Source organism: Phyllopteryx taeniolatus, chromosome 18, assembly GCF_024500385.1.
Source record: "Phyllopteryx taeniolatus isolate TA_2022b chromosome 18, UOR_Ptae_1.2, whole genome shotgun sequence".
Lineage (NCBI taxonomy): Eukaryota > Metazoa > Chordata > Actinopteri > Syngnathiformes > Syngnathidae > Phyllopteryx > Phyllopteryx taeniolatus.
This window is the reverse complement of record NC_084519.1, coordinates 1,766,165-1,792,947: the sequence shown is the minus strand read 5'-3', so window position 1 is coordinate 1,792,947 and position 26,783 is coordinate 1,766,165. Positions and strand designations below refer to the sequence as shown.

Genomic DNA, 26,783 nt, shown 5'->3' with positions numbered 1-26,783 from the left:
GCGATTGTTAAAGAAGTTGTAAAGTAGTTGTGGTCGCAACAGTTCGTGGCGTGGAAAGGTAATGTCACAGTAATGTTATCATTAGTTTATGTTTTTGTTTCTGTGGGGTTTCTCCAGGTACTCCGGTTTATATAATAAACAAATATATTTATATCATAAAATAATTCACAAAGGGAGTTGCACAAATTGACATATATTCAATTGTATTAATTCCATTACTTTCGTGCATAATCAAATACTGTATGTATTTATTCATTCAATCATGAACAAAACTTCTACATGCGCTACAAGCAAACTGAAGATGGCGCTCAATGTCAAGTTAAAAAGGGAAGGCAAACAGTTGCAGCAGACTCCGAGAACGTACATCTTCGAGACAAGTTGCAATGTTACCACCGTTTGTCTGTACCACAACATGTTTTTAGAAAATGGCAATTACTTTTTTTCTGCTGTTCATTTGAGGACTTGATCGCGGGGGATCGTGGATTTATCACTACGAGTCTGGAGTTATCATTGAAATAATCATCAAAAATACTAAATATTATTATTCTAAAATTCGCCAGACATCGAGCGTCTTTACTGACTACTCCCCGCCCCGCCCACAATCCTGTGCTACCCACTGATTGGCCGGGCGCACTGTCATTCAACCAAAATGGTACATTCGGGTGCAGTTGGTAAGCCCTGTACTCTAAATCGAAAATGCATTCCACAGACCTTGAGCTTAAATAAAAGCAATGGACAACGTCAAAAAACATTTGAATTTATTGACATGATCAATGTTTGCATCTTGTATGCTGTTTGCCAACGAAAATAGTCACGATTTAGCTTACAATAACAATAATGACAACACTGTGTGTTTGACGTAAAACCTCATGTTATACCGTCATTCTGACAACTAGAATGTATGAAACACATATATACATGTGTCTTTCAATATAGTATGTATCGTTGATCAATCTGTGCTTCCCTCCCACACACATCTTTCTGCATCAACTATGAAAAAAATCCGTTCCCGAAGGCAGCAGTAGTTCCATTGTGGCCCTGCAGAGCTAACGAACGCCATCACACACACAGTGGCTACGACGAGGAGAGCAGCGGTTTGATGGCCACAACACAGCAGCAGCCCTTTATCGCACTCGTGTAATTCCAAATGGACTTATCGCGCTACGGATTATGAAGTGCACTTGAAACGGGTAAGATTGATCATTTGATTGATTTCACCTGGTGGTCGGTCACTCCTGACTGTAACAGCCAATGAATTACTTCAACTGTCTAGTTTCCGATTTGTTGTTTTGGTTTGTTCGTAACATTGGCTATACTTCTCATTAGCTCCTGCTTTACCGGACTATATGTTTCGGCAAGGTTCTTTTCAATGTGATACACCATGTGTGTGGTGTGATCAATATGCAGCATTTTTTGGTTGGGTCGTTGAAAGTTAATTAGTCGTGTAGATGAAACCACTATATATATATATATATATATATATTTTTTTTTTTTTTGTTATTTTAATATGTTATTTTAACTATCAGATCTGTAATGCATTTTGCAGGGGGTGGGGGGGGGGGGTCTTTTATTTTATTTATTTTTTATTTTTTCCTTTTGCTACAAGTGGGCTCTGTTGTTTACCATGCCTGCCACCTTCAAAAGCCCTCTTCAGCAACATCAGCATCGCCCCTATCGATGCCTAGTGGAGTCATATGAAGGGCACGACCTCGCAGGCATCTCGCCTCGCTGTTGAGGGATGCGTTCCACTTCTGCTGTGTGCAGCAGGCAATGCAAGGAAACGAGGTTAAATTTGAAGGAAAGTGAATGGAATATTGTGCTAAATTGCTCTGCGGTTTGTTTGGGGGGGGGGGGGGGAATGTTCTGTTGTCCTGTGGAAGGTTGGGAACTCCTATATTCACATATTTCATTCTTAAGCTTGAAAGGGTCGTAAATGTGGTGGGATTATGCCGAAATGTAGTGTTGGAGCCCCAGAAATGGCTATCGTCATTCTCTTGCAAAGGAAGTTGCCACCTCCTCTCTGTGGTGATTTTTGCTGTAATTGACAACTTTTAGTTGTTAGGCGTTGTTTCAGCCACAACTTTGTAAAACATGAGTTCCGTTCATTTTTTTGGGACATTTATTTTATTTTTTTGTCTGCATGTGACATTTATATGTGTGTGTGATTGATGCATCTTACATTTTTTTTTAAGGCTTACAGTGGAACACACACACATAGACACACAACCGCACTGTCTTCATCACGCCTGGGCATGATAATCAGTTTATGTATCGTTTTTTCAATTGAGGCAAAATGAAGTGCACTACTTTTATTTGATTATATATGCAATATTTGTATTATTATTGATTTGGTCTCTCAGTAGTTTGCGCGCTAAAGAAAAACCATCAATGGCCTAACTGGATTCTAAATGATATAATTAAGACTGAGTGTCAAATGAAGATAACTAATTAGATTTGATTACATTTTGATTACTTTTTATAATTTTGAATTAATGCATCAACAGAACCCTTCGTATGTTTCCTCTAAAAATGTGGATTAAAACCATAGATTATTATGTTACAATAATTTGTTATTTACAGAATAAACTGATACCAAGGCATTTTGTAGTTTTTAAATTATGTACAGTATTGAGATGAAATGTAGATACAAATTAAAAATGTGTTTGTTACATTGTACGGTATACAGCATGTGGACATGATACCATGTTGACCTAATGACAAATGTGCACAATTTAGAGAATATGACAACCCAGAAAGGTGACTGTTCCATAAAAAAAGTCCAAAATTATAAATATGAACACTTTTATGTGTTCAAAAGTAGAACTGTGAGTCTAACCTTTTCAAAATCAGACAAATAGATTGCACTGCAAGGTGGCGTTTTGAGGTCATATTTGGACAACTCTGTCACGTTTGAGAATACAGCAGAATGACACATGACAAGAGGGAGCCAATCACAAGTGTCGGCTTTGGAAAGAGGATGTGATATGAAAAAAAAACCAACTGAGCTTTTGAAGCTGTTTTTCAAATGTAACTAAAATTGTGATCCATTACAATTACAGAATTTTTTTAAAATCGTTATATGTCATTAATTACTCCCCAACACTGTTTATTGTTAATTTTCCCCATTTTTGATCAAGGAAATTCTGTGAAATGCCCAGCCGTACCGGAAACCCAACAACCGATAAATGAGTGTCTCGCTTACAAAATGCACTCCACCACAATATTTATTTTATTCACCACGTAAAAAAATGGCTTGTATAGACTAAAAGGTACATGTTTGATATTAAATGATGAGTTGGGTGATCGAGTGGTTATAGAACACACACCCTCTTGGTGGAAAGTTGTCAGCCGGGGTGTTCACATAATGCATCTGTCATATCCGGACTTGTGCAGTTCATTTTGTTCTTTAATCGCTCACGATAGAGCCAAACTCTTTTTGTTTCGCAGTCTACAAAGGCTGCATTGAAAAGCATCTTCATCTTTTTGGTACATGATCTCTCAGGCTAAGTGAAAGCTGCCAGCAACTCTGATAAAGCTGTAATCCTCAAACGTTCTTCAACTTTATGTAACAAGTAATCCATGTTACTCAAGAAGTAAAATTTCTCCAAAACATCCTAATCCTAAATATCAGAGAGCATAGCGGACGATCTTTTTATTTGGGAATTGCAACATGAAATGTTACTATTATTATTGATCTGTTCATACAGTTCATTTTTGTCCAAATGACTTTCCAAAATAATTCCGATGAAGAACTACATTTTTTGAACAACCTCCAGGAGCAGTAAATTCTAAAAACAAGGCATTCAAAAGTTCAGTCAACAAATGATTGATTTGTTTGCACCATGGAAGGTTAATCCTCACACAAGGTGATTAAAAATGAGTCAAGCAACACAGAAAATAATGATACCGTAGACCAGTGTACAATTGTTGTTTAATTTTTGTTTTTACTTTTTCATGACGACAGCCGCACAATTTCTGATATAAAAAGGAACATTTGTTTCCAGAAAGATTTTGATTGATTTAAAAAAGGCAATATGAACTCTTATTACTCTGTGAATTAAACAATGAAATGATGATGCTGTAATTATCAGTCAATAAAGAAACATAATAAAACCCCGTAGCTATGGCTAAATATGGTCAGTTTCATATTAGATATATAGCCTATCCCAGCTAGCTTCGGGCGGGAGGCGGGGTACTCCCTGAACTGGTCGCCAGCCAATAGCAGGGCACAAAAATAATGACCCTCATTTTATATTTAAATACAAGACACACACACCGTTTGAGGGATCGCCAACTTAATGCTAACAGTCAATGGAAAATCCCATTGACGGGATAGCTAAGATTAGGACTTGGTCATGGGAGGGATTTACCTTCAAATAATGACTATCCGCACACAAACGGCGTAGTAACACATACTGACAAGTCATAAAACAATACACACGGGCATGCATTTTTACTAATCTGCGAAAAACGAGTTTAACAACGTTATATTGCGACTTGCTTCTTCGACTCCATTTTTTTAGCTTACGGTAAATGAGTAGCTCCATGCATGCATCGCACCACACTGCCCCTAAGAGGCCAAACCGCACACAGCAGGAACAGCAGATACAGTCATTGACTGTAGTTAAAAAAAAAAAGAAAACACCTTTTTTTTCCCTGACTGTGACATGAAATCAGACTATACGTATGCTGTTTCAGGTCAATTAGGATTACCAAAATTATTTCTATTTGCTAAATGCCAGAATAATGAGAGGTCCTCAGAACTGTGAGGCAGACGCTGTAACCAGTCGTCCACCGTGCTGCCTGATTTATTCATTTCAGTATTATTATTAATTAGTGCAATTGCAATACCTTTATTTTAGTGAGGTTAGTCATTGACATGAATGCAATTGTACTAATAATTTCTTAAAGGGGCTTAAATAATACTGTATAAAATGCAAAAACTGCGCAATTAATTTTAATTATAAATGAGCCTGATCGTTGGCGATTTTTTTACATTTAAAATGCGGGCACTGCTGACAGGAAAAAAAACTGAATTTTGCAGATTTATTAAAAAAGAAAAACTGAAATATCACACAGCCATAAGTATTCAGACCCTTTGCTCAATATTTAGGAGAAGCACCGTTTTGAGCTAGTACAGCCATGAGTCTTTTTGGGAATGATGCAACAAGTTTTTCACACCTGGATTTGGGGATCCTCTGCCATAAAGCCCCGACTGGTGGAGGGCTGCAGTGGTGGTTGACTTTCTAGAACTTTCTCCCATCTCCTGACTGCATCTCTGGAGCTCAGCCACACAGTGATCTTTGGGTTCTTCTTTACCTCTCTCACCAAAGCTCTTTCACCCAATTGCTCAGTTTGGCCGGACGGCCAGCTCTACGAAGGGTTCTGATCGTCCCAAACGTCTTCCATGTAAGGATTATGGAGGCCACGATGCGCTTAAGTGCAGCAGAATAATTTTTTTGTAACCTTGGCCAGATCTGTGCGTTGCCATATGTCTGTCTCTGAGCTCTTCAGGCAGTTCCTTTGACCTCATGATTCTCATTTGCTCTGACATGCACTGTGAGCTGTAAGGTCTTATATAGACAGGGGTGTGGCTTTTCTAATCCAGTCCAATCAGTGTAATCAAACATAGCTGGACTCCAATGAAGGTTTAGAACCATTTTAAGGATGTTCAGAAGAAATGAACAGCACCAGAGTTAAATATACGTGTGTCACAGCAAAGGGTTGAATACTTATGGCTTTGTGATATTCCAGTGTTTCTTTTTTTAATAAATCAGCAAAAATCTCAACAACTGTCAATATGGGGTGCTTAAATGAACTTAAATGATTTTAACAAATGGCTGCAATATAACAAAGAGTGAAAAATGTAAGTGGGTCTGAAGACTTTCTGTTTTTTAGCATATTAAATTAGCGATTGAGTCACTGATGGTGTCGTGGTGGATTTGCCTGACTTTGGTGCAGGCAGCATGGGTTCAGTTCAGTTTGAGTTGAGTCAAATGTACAATATTGGACAACCGTCGAAAAGGCCCACTGGTTCAGGTGTTTATATCATTACCATGTTAGTCACATGGTCCAAACTCGTGTGTTTCAAAAGCACAGTGAGCCACTGTCTTCTCCACTTCGCGTCCTGCAGCATCTTCCAGAGCTCAGTCATATCACAACAATGTTGCCTCTTGTGTCACTTTTCCACTGAATAGATACAGTCAGTCTCTTGTTTTGCTTGCCATTTATTTTCTTATACTATACATGGGGGGCCAGTTTGTGTTAACAGTTGAGGGGAAACCCTATTGAAGGGATAGCTAATATAAGCATTTGATCACAAGAAGGATTTACCTTCAAATATGGATTATTCAGGCGGCACGGTGGACGACTGGTTAGCACATGCGCCTCACAGTTCTGAGGACCGGGTTTCAAATCCGCCTGTGTGGGGTTTGCATGTTCTCCCCCGTGCCTGAGTGGGTTTTCTCCGGGTACTCCGGTTTCCTCCCACATCCCAAAAACAGGCATGGCAGGTTGATTGAAGATTCCAAATTGCCCGGAGGTGTGAATGTGTGCGCGAATGGTTGTTTGTTTTTAAACACATATGGTGCCATACAGTCATGGCTAAAAACATTGGCATGGCTAAAAATATTGCCATGCTTTTAGCCATGACTGTTTTTTTTTTCCTCAGTTTTTTTTATTTCTATTATTTTAATATATTATTTTACTTGTCCCCTGTGTTTTTTGTTGTTCTTTTAAGATATATTAAAAGTTGAGTTTTCATAGTTCATGATTGTTTTTATTTTTTCCCCATAATCACCCAGCCCTAGTGTAGCATCCCCTCCTCCCTTCACACTGCGAGAGGCTGCGTACATCCCCGTGAGCTTCTGTCTGCGCGGTGGGCGTGTGCAAATGATTGACAGACTATTCGGTCACGCTTCCTGTCCCGACACTCTCTGATTGGGTATTTTTGTCCCACCATCCCCAGTTGTAAAATAGAGGCAATAATTAAAACTACATTCGAGGCCTGTCATACAGACAGTTTTAACATCCATCCATCCATTTTCTGTACCGCTTCTCCTCACAAGGGTCGCGGCCGTGCTGGAGCCAATCCCAGCCATCTTCGGGCGAGAGGCGGGGGTACACCCTGAACCGGTCACCAGCCAATCGCATTTGAACCCCGGCCCTCAGAACTGTGAGGCAGATGTGCTAACCAGTCGTCCACCGTGTGCCCTCAGTTTTAACACACATGACATATTATAATTATAATCCACCATGCATGTGAATGCTGAGAAATTCTGTAGCTGAGCCAGATGACTAAATAACGAATTTGAGTAGGCAACTCTCAATCTTCCATACCACAATATATCATAGCGATCACCAGATATCTCGCCAATATGCTCCCAAGAGGCTGTGAGCAGCATTGAGATAACAACCAAAGCAATCTCACATTCAGTTAATGCTTATGGCGATAAGAGGACCATGACATCATTGGTCTTTTCTTCTCAACTTTCACATTCCATAAATCTACCAAAAAAAAAAAAATCTCCTGGTTGCAAACAAGCCACAAATGATTAAGTTGATCAATAGGTTCACTTTCAGTGGCATGCGGTGACGATCATGGCTGGTGAGGCATTGATTTCATCACAGAGTTACAAATAGATAAACCCGGAGTAGCTTTTATTACGCTAAAAAAAACAAAAACAAAAAAAATATATATATATATATATGTATAGTATATTGTATGGTAGTTACTGATGGTGTAGTGGTACACTCGCCTGACTTTGGTGCGGGCAGCGTGGGTTCAGTTCCCTCTCAGTGACAGTGCGAATGGTTGTCCGTGTCTATATGTGCCCTGCGACTGACTGGCGACCAGCTCAGAGTGTAGTCCGCCTTAGCTGGGATAGGCTCCAGCGCCCCGCGACCCTGAACAGGACAAGCGGTGTTGTAAATGGATGGATGGAAAAATCCAAATGACAACAACATATATATATATATATATATATATATCATGTTTTAGCATGTTTCTAGGGATGAAATGAAGGGTGAAAGGGGTACAGTTCCATGGAAGCTTGTAGATGCTCATCTTAGGCGGTTTCTTCACAGGAATTCAATTAGCCAGAGTCGACCCGCTGCGTCCACCTGCAACAGCTCTCTGTTGTGTGGACTGCCTTTAAATGCGCATGTGTGTTACTGCTTAATGAAATGAAGTTGTGGTTTCATTTCCTCTGCAAAGAATCACAGTTGCTCATTTACATCTGGAGCGCAGGCAAGGCCTGGTGCTTTGGCTTTCGCTCATATATCCTGGTCCTCATTTCCTTTTCTTTTTTTTTCTTTTTTTCAAATCTCTAAATTCCATTCTGCTCTTAAGTCCTTTTAGCCCCTCGTCAGGGGTTCAATAGTGTACTGATGTGCATTGGTCTACGACCCCAATTCCAATGAAGTTGGGACGTTGTGTTAAACATGAGTAAAAACAGAGTGTTAGGGTCAACAACAAAGTGTTTGCACTGAGGCGACTGGTTATTAATTTTAACAAAGTTTAGGCACACTTTTGTTCGCCGCCGCCGCCGCACGTCTTCTTTGTTGGTTTTCTCCGCTTCTTCGTTGGTTTTCGCCACTTCTTCTTCGGGGCGGGCGGACTGTAGGCATCGAAACTGGGAACCGAAATGTTTTAATTTGAAGGATTCTGGGAGAACTGCAACGTTAGTCCAATCGGTTCTCGAATCGCACTGACTAAGTGAACCGTGATATAGCGAGGGATTACTGCTTGAAGAACATGCTTTTTCACTTTCGGCAAGACTGAAGGCAGCAAAACCCACGAACAAGCAGCAAGTGAAGGTGGTAGCAGTGAAGGCCTGGCAATCCTTTTGTGATCATAATATTTAATTTCCTTCGCAGAATGAATAGTGTTTTTCCATCAATCAATCAATAAAGGTACTAATTAATTGTAGAAGTGTAATTTACTTTACAGAACTCAGCTGACAAAGGGCTGATGTGATCGTTATCGTCCCTTATTTATTCCTTTGAAAATATGTACACATGGAAAAAGGTGTTGGTACCCATCCTCTCAGGAAAAAGGAAAAAAAAAAAAAAACCTAGGTTACTGTAATAACTTAAAATGGACAAAAGTAATCAAGAAAACCGGGCTGCTTTGCCACATCGTGTCTTGAATCTGTGCAGAGTTCAATGAAATCTCAAGACTATCAAAGCATTCTGGAGTGAAATGTGCTTAAATTTAAGGGCATCATTTTTGTCCAGGACAGTTTCTTTATTGAATTACTATTAATTTTTTTTTTTTTTGGTATATACCACAATGGAATCGGTAAAATCACTCCTTTCCAAATTGCACAATGATTGTGAATGTGAATGCCTCAACAATCACGTGGGTGTACAAGCAACAATCACGTGGGTGTACAAGCAACAATCACGTGGGTGTACAGTAGTTCGATAGCAGACCGGTGGCGACGTGTAGTTGGAGGGGCAAAACAAAAGTGCTTTCTGCAAATGTAAATGGTTGCATGGTTTGAAATATAATTAACCTGTTGTGAAACGTCCAGCCTTTTTCTAATGTCATGTTGTGGGACAAAGGCCTTATATTTTAGTCCACAAGGCCCGCTTGTATTCATGAGCATAATGAATCTACATTGCAAAGCTGTCATGTTCTTTAGTTTCTATGAATTTTAATGCAGACATGAACAGCATGTTGCTCCAGCTTTGACTTCATGCGTACAACCGATTTCCTCTCGGCCCACAGAAAGAGTTTTTTTATTTTTTTTTTTAAAGCCATTAAGGTATTTTCTCAGCCTCATCTCAGATATGAACGTGGTGCCAGACTTGAGACTTGGATAAGAGCTTTTATTCCAGGCAATTTCCACTGCACTACCGCACTCCAACTCTGCTGCCTGCCCTTTGCGTTGCCCTTCGCACTCTGCTCGACTCTGCGGTGTCATTGCTCGTTTACTTTTGTCGTTACATTGGCGCACCATGCCTCTAACATTTACAGTGGGTAGCCCCCTTAAATTTGTCAGTCCTTGCTATATTGCAGCCATTTGCTCTAATCATTTAAGTTCATTTGCCCCCTCGTTAACGTACACACAGCGCCCCATATTGACAGAAAAAAAAACTTCATTGTTGAAATTTTTGCTGATTTATTAAAAAAGAAAAACTGAAATATCACTCAGCCTTAAGTATGCTCCCAGTCAGTCGAGCGGTCAAAAAAAAGTCACCCAAAAAAGTGGAGCGCTCATCACACAACAAAATTTAGAGCTGTTGGAACTGGGTGCACACATAAGGCTCGCCGCATTATGAGGCGCCCCCGTCCATTTTGGAGCAAATTTAAGACTTCAAAGTGCGCCTTACGGTCATGAAAATACAGTAGTTGAATTTTCTAACGGGTGGCACGGTGTACGAAGATAGCTGGGATAGGCTGCAAGCACGCCCGCGACCCTAGTGAGGAGAAGCGGTACAGAAAATGGATGGATGGAATTTTCTAACGAAAAACATTGTTTTCAACATCTGCATAGTATGTTAAAAAGACCACAATAAATGTGCATGTTGGGAACATGTCAACGATATTCTGTTGAATCTTGTTGAATCCACTCGTCTCCTTGAATCATCTGCTAAATCCTGCCTCATGGAGTGTAGCGGAGCGGACAGAAAAGGTCCAGAGAGGCCTGATTGTTCAATAAGAGTACTTTTCCATTGAATCCAGTCCTCACCAGCATCTTCTCTCTGAGGCCGGCTAGCCCGTACCTGTCACTCAAATCAGATCCACCAGAACTTGTGTGTAGGCGAATGAAATGCTCCAGATTTAATTAGTGATCTAGCATGGTTATATGTTTTAATAATGCGCACCATGACAATGCAAAGTAAAATACAGGCAGATAGGCCTGTCCCGATAGCAATTTTTGAAAGATCATACATCTTCCCAATACAAACAATAAACGATAATATTGTTTTTTTTAACCCCTCTGAAATCATGAAAAATAAGTCCCGCCCTGATTATTTATTTTAGTTTAGCTTTTTAAATTTTTTTTTTTAAGCGGTATTTTTGTTTTTTATTATTATTGTTGTTATGATTATAATTTCTCTATTAACTAGTTTTCCTTTACTCGGTGATATGTATCCCCCCCTGGGTCTGAAATAAAGAATATAGAGCTGGAAGGCTAGCCTGGTTTACATGGAGCCTTCGATTCCATCTCACACGGCTCTTCCGATGAAATGTATATATATATATATATATATATATATATATATATATATATTCGCCCGATCGGAATCGATCACGTTACATGTAAACAACTGACCAGAGATTTTCTATCGATATGATTTCATTTGGATTGGCAAACAAGTCTCCAGCTAGTGTGTGGTTGGTCCGCTGAAAACGAGCCCTTCACCTGTCAATACAAATATATACGCTGACGTTCGCTGTCGTCAACTACTGGCTGAATAACGCGTGCCACTGAGGTTATGCTTCGTAAAAGAGTTAACGTTCCCGTGTTTGTGTTATTGGGAACTAACACACAACAGTGTGGAGCGACGTGCTGTTTTCAACGACCACTGCAGTGGACCGAGCTGTTCGGCTCAGCTCTCTAGCTTGTTGGCTCCCAGGCTAGCTCGTCAGCTCGCAAGCTAGCTCGTTAGCTTGCGACAACAAACATTTCACTTTCCCCTAAGCGTCTCCGTTGTGTGAATCTCCACGCTGCATAATGAATTGCCCCGCAGTCTATAGAGTTGCTTTGAATCTTTGTAAAAGATGTAGCAGACAGCTGTAATCGTTACAAAAATGCAGCTATTCTAGAAATGGCAAGTTCCCTACTTAACCAAAAAGAAGTGAACCATCATTGGGAGGCTCACAGCGAGTTTTAGGTGAAGCTATACATGGCATGGCATGGCTGTCTGGTGTCATAAGAACACAACCGCTCCATATGAGAGCCTCGAAAGTCCTGAAAGACAACACAAGCTTCACTTCAAAGTTCACAGTTCTGACCCAAGTCCATGTCGAGCCTAAAAGGGAAGCTCTCCAATTTGGAATTCAACACACTGCACTGAATTGTCATGTTTGGTGCTGACTTCAAAAAAGGTACAATAAGAATGAAAAGAATCCTTCCAAGGCTGCGTGAAGGCGTGTTCGAGAAGGCTGTAAAAGAATGTTCGACTCCAAGGGGATTACTTTCGAAAGGAAAAACTTTACTGAGGAGGGCAAATTTCTCACAAATTTAATTACAATACATTAAACAATTATTTAATAAAAGAAAGTTAAATGTATATGTACAAATATTTGTTGCAGAAGTTTTAAAATGAATAAATGAAGCAAAGGCTGCACGGTGGCGACTGGTTAGCACATCTGCCTCACAGTACTGAGGACCCAGGTTCAAATCTGGCCTCCCCTGTGTGGAGTTTTGCATGTTCTCCCCGTGACTGCGTGCGGTTTCTCCGGGCACTCCGGTTTCCTCCCACATCCCCAAAACATGCATTAATTGGAGATCCTAAATTGCCCATAGGTGTGAATGTGAGTGTGAATGGTTGTTTGTTTCGATGTGCCCTGCGATTGGCTGGCAACCAGTTCAGGGTGTACCCCGCCTCCTGCCCGCAGTTAGCTGCGATAGGCTCCAAATGCATGGGTGGATAAATCAAGCAAATATTTCATGAGAAATGAGTACAAAAATAACGAATCATTTTGAATTACCAAGTTTTAGAGAAAAGGCTAAATTTATTTGCCAAATATTACAGGACTTTTGATCCTGTAAGTGGTTGGTGGGCCAGATTCAAGACCAAAGTGAGCTATACCTTGCCCACCCCTGCTCTATGAGGTTTATGTCTGGAGATTGACTTGACCAGTCTAAAACTTCTTATTTTGTTGTTTTGTCACTAACAGGTGCTGTTTACCTTGAGCCACCTGTTAAATGTGTGTTATTTTGTTTACCTCGTAGCTTTCCTTAGCTTCAAAATTGCTTGTTTTTCAACCATAGACAGCTCGCTGGTTTTCATGTTGGTTACATTCCAAACTTGTTTAAAACATAGTCTTCACGGGCAAAACCCAAATCAATCTGAAACTGAGCATTGACATTCTGCATTATTTATTGTTGAATAACAACTGGGGAACAAAACATGATAGTCAGTCACATGAAAAATGTGTTTATTCAAACAAAAGGTGCTATCTTCCAAAGTTTGTATCATATCTCGATGTAAATTCCTGGAACTAAAAGCTGAAATGTGTTTTGTAATCCTCTTTTGATTTCAAACCAAGTGTTTTTGGTCTGCTAAGCAACAATACATGATGGCCTCACTGTTCAAATACCTGGAGGGAATTGTAAATATAGCCATTATCAAACCATTTGCAGTCAATGACGACTTGAAATCTGGAGCCCATAGACATTTCTAACTTCTGAGTTTCCTTCCTAGGAATGCTCAGGTCTTCACTGCAGCTTGTTCGTGGGTCTGGCCGATTTATGTCTTCAGGAAGTGAAGAACGTGATCTGTTGGGCCGAGATCGGGCCACTGACTTGGACATTTAAGAGTATCCAATCGCTTTGCCTTCATAAAGGTCCTAATTGTAAATACGGCCTGACCGATTAATTAGGCAGCCGATAAAATTGGCCGATTTCAGCCCTTTTCAAATTGGCCAAAATCTCTTTGTGCCGATCGTCTTCCCATTAAATACATTAAATCTCTACAATATAGTACAAAGTTAATGAAATTTTGCTTATTCATAAAATATCCAAATTAAATTTAACCATAATATCCTTCAATTAACAGGATAAATAACAGGTGTCTAATATTGAGTGTTGAGGAAGTTCAACACTTTCTTTCCTCTCTATTGGGGAAGCTCCATGTCCTAATATTGTTAATAATAATAAAAACCCACGACATCCTAATCACTGTTGTATCCATCTGAAGTCACTTTACTGTTTAGGAGTTGGATAACCACATATTTCGATAGATTGTGTAACCATTAAACATTTGTGTTTTGTTTTTTAATTGTTTATTATGTACATTTTATTGTGTGTTCTTTACAAAAAGTGTATTTTGTGAACAAATGGCCATTCATTTCATGTAATTTTAAGGATAAATGCTACATCAGGAAATATAGGGGACCAAAAAAGGTTCTTTTATTAATGATATCATTTTAAAATGGATTATTAATTGGTCCAATTTGATGTTTTTGCGTCGAAGAATATGCATATCGGCTGTATGAAAGTTGTGCCTGACTTCCTGCCCACTGTGTTTCAGTGGATTTTCTCATTTTGTATGGATGCTACTGTCTTTCCAGCCAGTGAATTAGCCCCCACGTTCGTCGCTGTAGCTGAGCGACAGTAGCAGAATGACTGAGTCTGTTGTGTCTTAACCGGTCATGTGACAGCTCTGTGTGGCTGAGCGACTTCCCCCCCCTGCAGCCCGAGCGCTATTACGTTTTATTAGCCCGGACGCTGATGAAAAGATTCATCTCTCCCTCCCGGGGTTTGCTCCCAAAACTCACAGCAAACCCCACTGGGACGCTGTCGCCATTACTGCGTTGGCCAGCAAGAGAGATCAATGAAGAGGAAGTAAGACACCGGCACGGGTGGTGGCCAAATGGCAATTTTCTGCTGGTAAATAAAGACGCAAATCACATGTTTCACTCACACTGAGGCCGGCACGAGTATTTTGGGACAGCGTAGACAACCAGCATACCAACCTGAAAAAAGATGATACTCAGAAAGTCTTTCTGCCTCAACAATAGAACTCCGTAATTTCTGCTCAGTATTGGTCTGCATTCATACAAGCCGGTCTTGAGAAAATCCTTTTTTAAGGTTCTTTCCATCTTGACCTGTAACCATGACTCGGGTGGGTGAAAGAAAATCAGTTTTGTACGTAGAAAATATCACTCTTCAGTATTTCATCAGGCTATTACTATTGAAATATAAGGGAAAACATCTTTTTATCTGCTTCTGAAGTACAAATCCCTGCGTTCTTACAACTTGGAATTTGACCAGAATTTTCAGGAGAAATACTGTATTTCTCCTAAGGCACAAATATTTGCGTGTAACGTATTTGTAAGATGAATATGACTTTATTTTTGTAACACAATGACTTCATTGTCTCTTAATATCCATTTTCTACCGCTTATCCGAGGTCGGGTCGCGGGGGCAGTAGCTTTAGCAGGGACGCCCAGACTTCCCTCTCCCCAGCCACTTCATCCAGCTCTTCCGGGGGGGGGGGGGATCCCGAGGCGTTCCCAGGCCAGCCGAAGGACGTAGTTTCTCCAGCGTGTCCTGGGTCATCCCCCGGGTCTCCGGGACGTGCCCGGAACACCTCAGCAGGGAGGCGTCCGGGAGGTATCCGAATCAGATGCCCCAGCCACCTCATCTGGCTCCTCTCGATGTGAAGGAGCAGCGGCTCTACTCTGAGATCCTCCCGGATGACCGAGCTTCTCACCCTATCTCTAAGGGAGAGCCCGGACACCCTGCGGAGGAAACTCATTTCGGTCGCTTGTATCCGGGATCTTGTTCTTTCGATGCAATACTTAGGTCGCCAAACCGGACCCCCTCTACGCCTCTGCTGCGCCAAGAAATTCTGTCCATAAGAGTTATGAACAGAATCGGTGACAAAGGGCAGCCTTTGCGCAGTCCAACCCTCACCGGAAACGAGTCCGACTTACTGCCGGATATGCGGACCAAACTCTGACTCCGGTCGTACAGGGACCGAACAGGACCCCCCGAGGGACACGGTCGAACGCCTTCTCCAAGTCCACAAAACACATGGAGACTGGTTGGGCGAACTCCCATGCACCCTCGAGGACCCTGCCAAGGGTCCACTGTTCCACGGCCAGGACGAAAACCACACTGCTCCTCCTGAATCTGAGATTCGACTTCCCGACGGACCCTCCTCTCCAGCACCCCTGAATAGACCTTACCAGGGAGGCTGAGGAGTGTGATTCCCCCTGTAGTTGGAACACACCCTCCGGTCCCCCTTCTTAAAAAGTCTGCCAATCCAGAGGCACTGTCCCCGATGTCCATGCGATGTTGCAGAGGCGTGTCAACCAGGACAGCCCTACAACATCCAGAGCCTTGAGGAACTCCGGGCGAATCTCATCCACCCCCGGGGCCTTGCCACCGAGGAGCTTTTTAACCACCTCGGTGACCTCAACCCCAGAGATAGGAGAGCCCGCCTCAGAGAACCCAGACTCTGCTCCCTCATGGGAAGGCGCGTCGGTGCAATTGAGGAGGTCTTCAAAGTATTCTCCCCACCGGCTCACAACGTCCCGAGTCAAGGTCAGCAGCGCCCCATCCCCACTATACACAGTGTTGATGGTGCACTGCTTTCCCCTCCGGAGACGCCGGATGGTGGACCAGAATTTCCTCGAAGCCGTCCGGAAGTCTTTCTCCATGGCCTCGCCGAACTCCTCCCATGCCCGAGTTTTTGCTTCAGCGACCACCAAAGCTGCATTCCGCTTTGCCAGCCGGACCCCATCAGCTGCCTCAGGAGTCCCACATGCCAAAAAGGCCCGATAGGACTCCTTCTTCAGCTTGACGGCATCCCTCACCGTTGGTGTCCACCAACGGGTTCGGGGATTGCCGCCACGACAGTCACCAACCACTTTAGGCCCACAGCTCCGGTCGGCCGTCTCAGCAATGGAGGCGCGGAACATGCTCCACTGAACATGAGCAAAGTTCTGTCGGATCTGGGAGTTGAAACTCCTTCTGACGGGGGATTCCGCCAGACGTTCCCAGCAGACCCTCACAATACGTTTGGGCCTGCCACGTCGGACCGGGATCTTCCCCCACCATCAGAACCAACTGTTGACAGCTCCGCCCCTCTCTTCACCAGAGTGTCGAAGACATGCGGCCGCAAGTCCGATGACACGACCACAAAGTCGATCATCGAACTGCGACCTAGGGTGTCCTGGTGCCAAGTGCACGTGTGGACACCCTTATGCTTGAACATGGTGTTCGTTATGGACATAACACATAAGTCAAGTAACAGAACACAGCTCGGGTTCTGATCGGGGGGGCCGTTCCTCCCAATCACGCCCTTCCAGGTCTAACTGTCATTGCCCACGTGAGCATTGTAGTCCCCCAGCAGAACGATGGAGTCCCCAGCGGGAGCGCTCTCCAGCACCCCCTCCAAGGACTCCAAAATGGGTGGGTACTCTGAACTGCTGTTTGGTGCATAGGCACAAACAACAGTCAGGACCCATTCCCCCACCCGAAGGCGGAGGGAGGCTACCCTCGGGGTGAATCCTAACGTACAGGCGCCGAGCCGGAGAGCAATAAGTATACCCACACCTGCTCGGCGCCTCTCACCGTGGGCAACTCCAGAGTGGAAGAGAATCCAACCCCTCTCGAGAGGACAGGTACCAGAGCCCAAGGTGTGTGTGGAGGCGAGTCCGACTATATCTAGTCGGAACTTCTCGACCTCACACACCAGCTCGGGCTCCTTCCCTGCCAGAGAGGTGACATTCCAGGTCCCTAGAGCCAGCTTCTGTAGCCGGGGATCGGATCGGCAAGGTCCCCGCCTTCGGCCACCGCCCAGCTTGCACTGCACCCGACCACTATGGCCCCTCGCACAGGTGGTGAGCCCATGAAAAGGGGGACCCACGTTACCCTTTCGGGCTGTGCCCGGCCGGGCCCCATGGGTGCAGGCCCGGCCACCAGGCGCTCGCCTTCGAGCCCCACCTCCGTGCCTGGCTCCAGAGGGGGGCCCCGGTGACCCGCGTCCGGGCAAGGGAAACCTGAATCCATTTATTGTACTCGTCAGGTTTTTGGAGCCGTGCTTTGTCTGGTCCCTCACCTAGGACCTGTTTGCCATGGGTGATCCTGCCAGGGGCATAAAGCCCCAGACAATTTAGCTCCTCGGATCAAACCCCTCCACCACGATAAGGTGACGGCTCAAGGAGGGGGTCTCTTAATATCTATAATTTATTCTTAGATCTGAATTCCCCCTTCAGTTGAATTCCCTCTGGCGGGATTATAATTTGTATCATATTAAAATAAAACAAATAACATTCCAACTTTATTCTTGTAAAAACGTGGAATTTAAAGTAGTTTGCACACAGTTTCTTCATGACATATTCATCCTCATCAATTTAATACAACAACAACAACAACAAACTTTTACGTTGCTGTATTCTGTGCTGTTGGTGGGAAAAAATAGTAGCGTCGCACTGAGGCTTTTCATGCGAGTGCAGTCTCATCGCTGCCTCACTTTAGCAATCAGCAAAGCCACAGAGACAGATTAAATTAGATTAGCAGACCTGAGCCTTAAAGTCAAATGGGCCGCTAATGGGCTCTGAGATATTTGACAGCCACGACAGCACGTCTTGTGTAAAGAAATGGCAGTTAGGAGGTGGCCATGCAGTTAACCCCTACCAAATAATACATCCGCTGTGTAATTCTGCTGTCCACTTAATCCACTCCTGCTGAAGACGTACCATGTAAATTAAAGTTGCTATATGCCGTGTCGCAGATTCCCTTTATCGTTTAATTGCACACTTCCTTCAGATATTTATTTACAAAAGGTGTGTTTTTCAGCAAAAAACAATTTTCGAAAAAAATGGCGATTCTCGAATTGAAAACTGAAGCCACGCTGCCCGCACCAAAGTCAGGCAAGTGTACCGCTACACCATCAGTGACCCAAAATCCAGCCAATCAAACAAATTAGAATGACGCTTATAGCTATGCATAGCCTAAACATTGAAATCCAGTACAGCACATTTTTTGTACAGCATGTTTTTTGTACAGCTCAGTTGTATTTAACTTTAAGTACAATAAATGTGTCTTTGATCTTTAACAATTTGTTTTAAAAATGTTATTGTTGTACATTGTTTAACTTTTATGTGCCTGACATTTTTAATTGAATCATTTAAGTAGTTTTTTTTAAAAAAGTCCTATATTTAAGTGCAGTGTTAGTGTTCAAACTGCATGCTTACAATAATAATTACAATTTTTGGGAGTAAAAACTTCCTTTTTTATCAAACACTTCAGCCTACTGCGGTTGTATTTGAATGTAGGTTATGATGGTGGTACTTAGAGAGCTAAGTTGTAGTTTCTTTTTTTGAGGTGGCACTTGGTGTAAAAAGTTTGCGAACCACTGCTCTACACTGATGAGTAAGGGACCTCACAACCTAACGGTCACCTGGTGAAGCTTACTGACGACACAGTTCTCCTGTCCAGCCCCACTCAGCATCATGGACCTGCCCTGCAGCAATTTGCCGAGTTGTCTCACATCTGCCAGCTGCAAGTGAACGTCAGCAAGACCAAGGGTTTGGTGGTAACCTTCTCCAGAAGACAGTGAGTGCTAGATGAAGCTGCCTCCACCACTATCCACGGGTCGCTGGTTGAGACTGCGACATATGCGGTTGTCCTCCCAAACAGAGGTTATCCTGAGGAAATGTCACCAGAGGGTCTATGCGCTGAGGAAGCTGAACTCCTTATCTGTCAGCAAAAGGTCCTACTGACATTCTATCATGCCTTCATATTGCTTGTCGTTCCCTCTGCAGGAGAAGAACCGCCTACACAGTGACAAGATCACTGGACTTCCCACTCCCGCCGACTCCTCTTAATGAGACGCAGGTTCGCGGCATGACTGATCCTAAAGGACACCTCCCACGCTCTCTTCCAGGCATTCAAGAGGTGACCGATCGAGTCGCTGGCTTTTGTGTAGGACCGAGAGGAGGAGATACTGTGAACCAGAGGTCGGCAACTAGCAGCCCGCAGGCTATAATTGACCCGCTGTCAATTTTATCTGGCCCGCCATCTGACATTTGTCAAGTCACAATAATGAGCCGGGCTGCTATAGCCCAAAAGCAGGGGAAAAAAGGCTGCTACGCCACTCACTTCACTTCCTTGTTACAGTATAAGCACCTGATTGGCCGCGTAACCTACGTGACCTGATGACATCAGAAGAAATACACTGATTGCCTGACTTGCCCAATTGACTTCCATTCAATGCGGACGTAATGTCTATAAAACTGCGGCTGCGCCGGCTGTGACCGTCTACGAGGGGTGTACGATAATCGCCCAATAAACAAGAACAAAAAAAAAAGTGCTGACAACTAATGGGGATTGCAAGACACATCATCGTCAATTCGAATGTACCTCGGCTGTCTGAGTGTCGCTTTGCAATCGTTCGGACGAGATGAGACCCTCATGTAACGGGAGCGAGGCTGTGCGGATGTACGTTGAGAAACTTCACTCCCCAATCCTTAAAGAGGGTGCCCGGGTTTTTAGCTCAGCGTTCAGCGCGCTCAACTTCCGAGCTGGACAGCGCAGAATCGCCACAGTTAAACTTGCGGCACGAGGGACCTCTACTCCGCGCAAACCTGGCTGCAACCTTGTTGCGGATAAGACAAGTTGTGTTGGCATTTAGAAACGCATATTTTTCTTTCCACTCTTCTTTGTACTTCCTACAAAAATCTAAATGTTTTGGTGTCCAAAATGTATTAATTTTCCGTACCGCTTATCTTCACTAGGGTCGCGGGGGTGCTGGAGCCTATCCCAGCTGACTCTGGGCGAAAGGCGGGGTACGCCCTGAACTGGTCGCCAGCCAATTGCAGGGCACATATAAACAAACAACCATTTGCACTCACATTCACACCTACAGGGAATTTAGCGTCTTCAATTAACCTACCATGCAAGTTTTTCAAATTGAACTGCGCAGGTACTCATTTAGGTTTTTGCTTCAGCGACCACCAAAGCTGCATTCCGCTTGGCCAGCCGGTACCCATCAGCTGCCTCAGGAGTCCCACAGGCCAAAAAGGCCCGATAGGACTCCTTCAGCTTGACGGCATCCCTCACCGTTGGTGTCCACCAACGGGTTCGGGGATTGCCGCCACGACAGGCACCGACCACCTTACGGCCACAGCTCCGGTCGGCCGCCTCAGCAATGGAGGCGCGAAACATGGTCCACTGAACATGAGCAAAGTTCTGTCGGAGGTGGGAGTTGAAACTCCTTCTGACAGGGGATTCCGCCAGACGTTCCCAGCAGACCCTCACAATACGTTTGGGCCTGCCACGTCGGACCGGGATCTTCCCCCACCATCGGAGCCAACTCACCACCAGGTGGTGATCAGTTGACAGCTCCGCCCCTCTCTTTACCCGAGTGTCCAAGACATGCGGCCGCAAGTCCGATGACACGAGCACAAAGTCGATCATCGAACTGGTACCTAGGGTGTCCTGGTGCCAAGTGCACGTGTGGAGACACTTATGCTTGAACATGGTGTTCGTTATGGACAATCCGTGGTATGGGAGGAGTTCGGTGAGGCCATGGAGAAAGACTTCCGGACGGCTTTGAGGAAATTCTGGTCTGCAACATCGCGTGGACATCGGGGACAGTGCCTCTGGATTGGCAGACTGGGGTGGTGGTCCCCCTTTTTAAGAAGGGGGACCGGAGGGTGTGTTCCAACTACAGGGGGATCACACTCCTCAGCCTCCCTGGTAAGGTCTATTCAGGGGTGCAGGAGAGGAGGGTCCGTCTGGAAGTCGAATCTCGGATTCAGGAGGAGCAGTGTGTTTTTCGTCCTGTCCTTGGAACAGTGGACCAGCTCTACACCCATGGCAGGGTCCTCGAGGGTGCATCGGAGTTCGCCCTACCAGTCTACATGTGCTTTGTGGACTTGGAGAAGGCGTTCGACCGTGTCCCTCGGGGGGTCCTGTGGGGCGTGCTTCAGGAGTATGGGGTACCAAACCCCCTGATACGGGCAGTTCGGCACCCTAACCCTACGACCTGAGTCAGAGTTTGGTCCGCATATCCGGCAGTATGTCAGACTCGTTCCCGGTGAGGCCTGCACTCCGCCAAGGCTGTCCTTTGTCACCGATTCTGTTCATAACTTTTATGGACAGAATTTCAAGGCGCAGCTGAGGCGTAGAGGGGGTCCGGTTTGGTGGCCTCAGTACTGCATCTCTGCTCTTTGCAGATGATGTGGTTCTGTTGGCTTCATCAAGCCGTGATCTCCAACTGAGTGTGAAGCGACTGGGATGAGAATCAGCACCTCCAAATCTGAGACCATGGTCCTCAAGGGTGGAGTGCCCTCTCCAGGTCGGGGATGAGATCCTGCCCCAAGTGGAGGAGTTCAAGTATCTTGGGGTCTTGTTCATGAGTGAGGGAAGAATGGAACGGGAGATCGACAGGTGCAGCGTCTGCAGTGATGCAGACTTTGCATCGATCCGTTGTGGTAAAGAAGGAGCTCAGCCGAAAGGCGAAGCTCTCGATTTACCGGTCGATCTATGTTCCTACCCTCACCAATGATCCCGAGCTGTGGGTCGTCCTGGCCGTGGAACAGTGGACCAGCTCTACACCCTCGGCAGGGTCCTTGAGGGTGCAAGCGGCCGAAATGAGTTTCCTCCGCAAGATGTCCTGGCTCTCCCTTAGAGATAGGGTGAGAAGCTCGGTCATCCGGGAGGATCTCAGAGTAGAGCCGCTGTTCCTCCACATCGAGAGGAGCCAGATGAGGTGGCCTCTACTGACCTCTACTCCTGAAATACAGTGGTATATATTTATAAATTATTCCTATATGTTAAAAAAAAAAGTTTTTTTTCAACCATAATTTGATACACTGTCGCCGCCATGTTTAGCATGCGCAAATAATTCTGGGAATGATGACGTAGAATGGCTGTTGTAAAATTGTTACGTTGCTGCTGTCTGCGGCGCTAAGCTAGCCATTTGCTTACAACTTTTATTGTCAGTGAAAAGAGTTAAAAATGCCATACTGCACTGCTTTTGGATGCAATTTCCAATCAGGGGTTGCTACTGTGGCTACTGCTAAAAACTAAAGGCGTCGGGCACATCCCCATTTGACGTCACTACCCAGAATGCACTGCGACGAAAAAACAATGGCGGCCTATGTTGAAATGACGATTTGTAAAAATATATAAATCTGGAAATGATTAGCGAAAGTTGTATCTTATTGTTGTTACTCGGGTCGAAAGAGATCATATATACCAAATATGTCATTGCAAGTGGCGTTCACTTTAATTGTCGCGCTGGGAGGTTTCCTGAATCTGAATCTGAAACAGCGGAATCTGAAAAGTGCTCGACAGTTTTCGTTCAACTTTTGTTAACCGTTACACCCTGGTGGAAGTCTCTACTGAGTGACACAAAGGCAGCTAGCCTTTGCTCTTGTGTATGCATCTGAAGCCTTGAGTCAACATTCTCCCTGCTGATAATGTATTTTATTCCAGCTTTATCTGTTTTTACTGACCTTTATCTCATTTATCACAGAGTTCTGGCTTTTAAAATATGTTAAAACATAGAATGCATTGATGCCACCCAAAGCCAAGGCCTTGGTGCCATCCAAAGCATTCCGAGACAATTCATCAAGACCTACTTTTGGCGGTGGATGGCACATTGACTTGATAGTCATGTATTATTTAATTGGACAATGAATAATTGAGGGTGTCTTTGTCCCTGCAGGGCCTCTGTTTTGGCGGTGAACAAAGCAATGTGGAGAAAAGAAACATCCTGAAACGGAGAAAGACAGAGGTACGATTGCTCACACTTCAGTGGACTTGCGTATTCTCACGCACATTTGTAAACTTGCACCAACACACTTGTGAAAGAAGTCATTAATGTGTGCTTGCTTGTAAACGCATATCACCTCCTGTTTCTGCTTCTGGCCGAAAGGCAAAATATGTTCGTTCTGGAGCATTTCTGTACATGCGGGTCCCAAGAATAGTAGTATACACATTCCATACTAACTACACTGACATTGGATGAGAAGGAGAGCCATTCTCTGTTCTAGTTCATTCCAATGGTGTTTGATTGGCTTGAGGTTCGGGCTGTGTAGTTCTTCCACACCAAACCCATGCAAGTATGCCGTTATGGAGCTTGCTATGCTATGCACACTGGGGTACAGTCATGCTGGAACACAAAAGCACCTTTTCCAAGCAGTTCCCATAAAGACGAAAGTCCAGTCAAAGCCCGCATATTTGCAGTTGGGTTGCTCTGCTGCTAAAATCTGCCTGTATTCTCTAACATTTATTATTGTGTGTACAACCCCAATTCCAATGAAGTTGGGACGTTGTGTTAAACGTAAATAAAAAAAACTGAATACAATGATTTGCAAATCGTGTTCAACCTATATTTAATTAAATAAAATACAAAGACAAGATATTTAATGTTCAAACTGATAAAATGGATTGTTTTTAGTAAATAATCAACTTAGAATTTTATGGCTGCAAAAAAGCTGGCACAGTGTCATGTTTACCACTGTGTTACATCACCTTTTCTTTTAACAACATTCAATAAACGTTTGGGAACTGAGGACACTAATTGTTGAAGCTTTGTAGGTGGCATTCTTTCCCATTCTTGCTTGATGTACAGCTTCAGCTGTTCAACAGTCCGGGGTCTCCGTTGTCGTATTTTACGCTTCATAATGCGCCACATATTTTCAATGGGAGACAGGTCTGGACTACAGGCAGGCCAGTCTAGTACCCTTTTACTACGAAGCCACACTGTTGTAACATGTGCAGAATGTGGTTTGGCATTGTCTTGCTGAAATAAGCAGGGGCGTCCATGAAAAAGACGTTGCTTGGATGGCAGCATCTGTTTCTCCAAAACCTGTATGTGCCTTTCAGCATTAATGGTGCCTTCACAGATGTGTAAGTTACCCATGCCATTGGCACTAACACAGCCCCATGCCATCACAGATGCTGGCTTTTGAACTTTGCGCCCATAACAGTCCGGATGGTTCTTTTCCTCTTTGGCTCGGAGAACACGACGTCCACAATTTCCAAAAACAATTTGAAATGTGGACTTGTCGGACCACAGAACACTTTTCCACTTTGCATCAGTCCATCTTAGATGAGCGGCGTTTCTGGGTGTTGTTGATAAATGGCTTTTGCTTTGGATAGTAGAGTTTCAAGTTGCACTTACGTATGTAGCGCCGAACTGTATTTACTGACACTGGTTTTCTGAAGCCCATGTGGTGATATCCTTTAGACATTGATGTCGGTTTTTGATGCAGTGCCGCTTAAGGGATCGAAGGTCAAGTGCATTCAATGTTGGTTTTCGGCCTTGCCGCTTACATGCAGTGATTTCTCCAGATTCTCTGAATCTTTTGATGACATTATTTCCCTAAATTCCTTGCAATTGTACGTTGAGGAACATTGTCCTTAAACTGTTTGACTATTTTCTCACGCACTTGTTCACAAAGAGGTGAACCTCGCCCCATTTTTGCTTGTGAATGACTGAGCAATTCAGGAAAGCTCCTTTTATCTCCATTCATGGCACCCACCTGTTCCCAATGAGCCTGTTCACCTGTGGGATGTTCCAAACGTGTTTGATGAGCATTCCTCAACTTTCTCAGTCTTTCTTGCCACCTGTCCCAGCTTTTTGGGAACGTGCTGCAGCCATAAAATTCAAAGTTAATGATTATTTGCTAAAAACAATAAAGTTTATCAGTTTGAACATTAAATATCTTGTCTTTGTAGTGTATTCAATTAAATATAGGTTGAAAATGATTTGCAAATCGGCGGCACGGTGGGCGACTGGTTAGAGCGTCAGCCTCACAGTTCTGAGGACCCAGGTTCAATCCCCGGAGTTTGCATGTTCTCCCCGTGCCTGCGTGGGTTTTCTCCGGGCACTCCGGTTTCCTCCCACATCCCAACAACGTGCATTAATTAGAGACTCTAAATTGCCCATAGGCGTGACTGTGAGAGCGAATGGTTGTTTGTTTGTATGTGCCCTGCGATTAGCTGGCAACCAGTTCAGGGTGTACCCCGCCTCCTGCCCGATGACAGCTGGGATAGGCTCCAGCACGCCCGCGACCCTAGTGAGGAGAAGCGGCTCAGAGAATGGATGGATGGATGGATGGAAGGGGAACCACCACTAAACACTTTGAAAAGGTTGCAAAATGTGTATGGGGAAGCTGTAACAGGCTCCAGCACTGTTAAAAAATGGGTGTCCAGGATCAAAGGCAGAACAAGAGCTTGCTTTGAGGGATCTCTGTCACAAGCATCTTCAGTGGTTAATCCTGGGAGTAGTGCTAGGGTTAATTGGGCTCATTGCTTTTTTTCTTTTGCTGTCCCCTCGTACATAAATGTTCTGGGGACTTAAGATTGATACACAGATGCAGAACACACAATGCACTCACAGAAACACAGTTACATCAATGACAGCTTGTCTTTTGTTTTTAAATGAGTTGATTTTTTTTTTTTTTTTTTTCCACATTTGTCAACTTTGTGGTTTACTTTTTTCTATATCATTTTCAATTCTATTCAAATAAAATCACATTTTCTTTCTTTTTAATGGGAACAATGCCATAGCAGTAGATTTTGAGCAAAAAAAATGCTCTCCTTCAATCCTCAGTGTGCAACCTGACCTTAAAGCAGTTCAACTTCTTCCATCTTTAATCCGCAGTGCAGCATTAGGTCAGCCCATAAATTGCGGCAGAGGTAAGTGCGAGGTCAGCCAGTACAAGATGTGCAATCCCTCCCTTAGCCTCAACTCCACTGCCATATACCCTCCTTGATGATGTCCCTCTGTTCTATACAACTGATAGCTTACTTATTGCTGCAGGTGAAAGGTGGGTTACTAACTTTCTAATCGATGGATTCATCTGTTCTCCGAGCGGAACTACTAAACGTTTCGTCAAGTTGACAGCATTCGACAGGTTTCTTTGAGCGGGCAGTTTGAGAAAATTCTCTGTCAAATTGGGTATTGTACATTCACAAGGCAGTAATGCGCACAGCAGTTATGGCTTGGGTTGTTTTTGGTTTAGTAGGTAAATATCTGTGTTCAAGATAACATGGGCCAACATCCCTTATTACAAATTTGAACAATTAACAATAACATCCATGTTTTTTTTTTGTCTTTGTGACCTGTTG

At 43.8% G+C, this 26,783-nt stretch overlaps 1 protein-coding gene across 5 annotated transcripts in view; it reads left to right on the top strand.

Moving 5' to 3' along the window:
• Nucleotides 1-1,031: 1,031 nt before the first annotated feature.
• Nucleotides 1,032-26,783, top strand: part of LOC133468221 (tyrosine-protein kinase Fyn) — a 76,574-nt gene continuing 50,822 nt past the window's right edge. For 4 of the 5 annotated variants that reach the window (XM_061753846.1, XM_061753845.1, XM_061753844.1 and 1 more), the window contains exons 1-2: nt 1,032-1,190; nt 23,371-23,439. The gene's annotated coding sequence lies outside the window, so the exon portion shown is untranslated. Of the gene's footprint in view, nt 1,191-19,513; nt 19,593-23,370; nt 23,440-26,783 lie in introns of those variants that run through there. The other variant, XM_061753842.1, reaches the window with a different exon arrangement.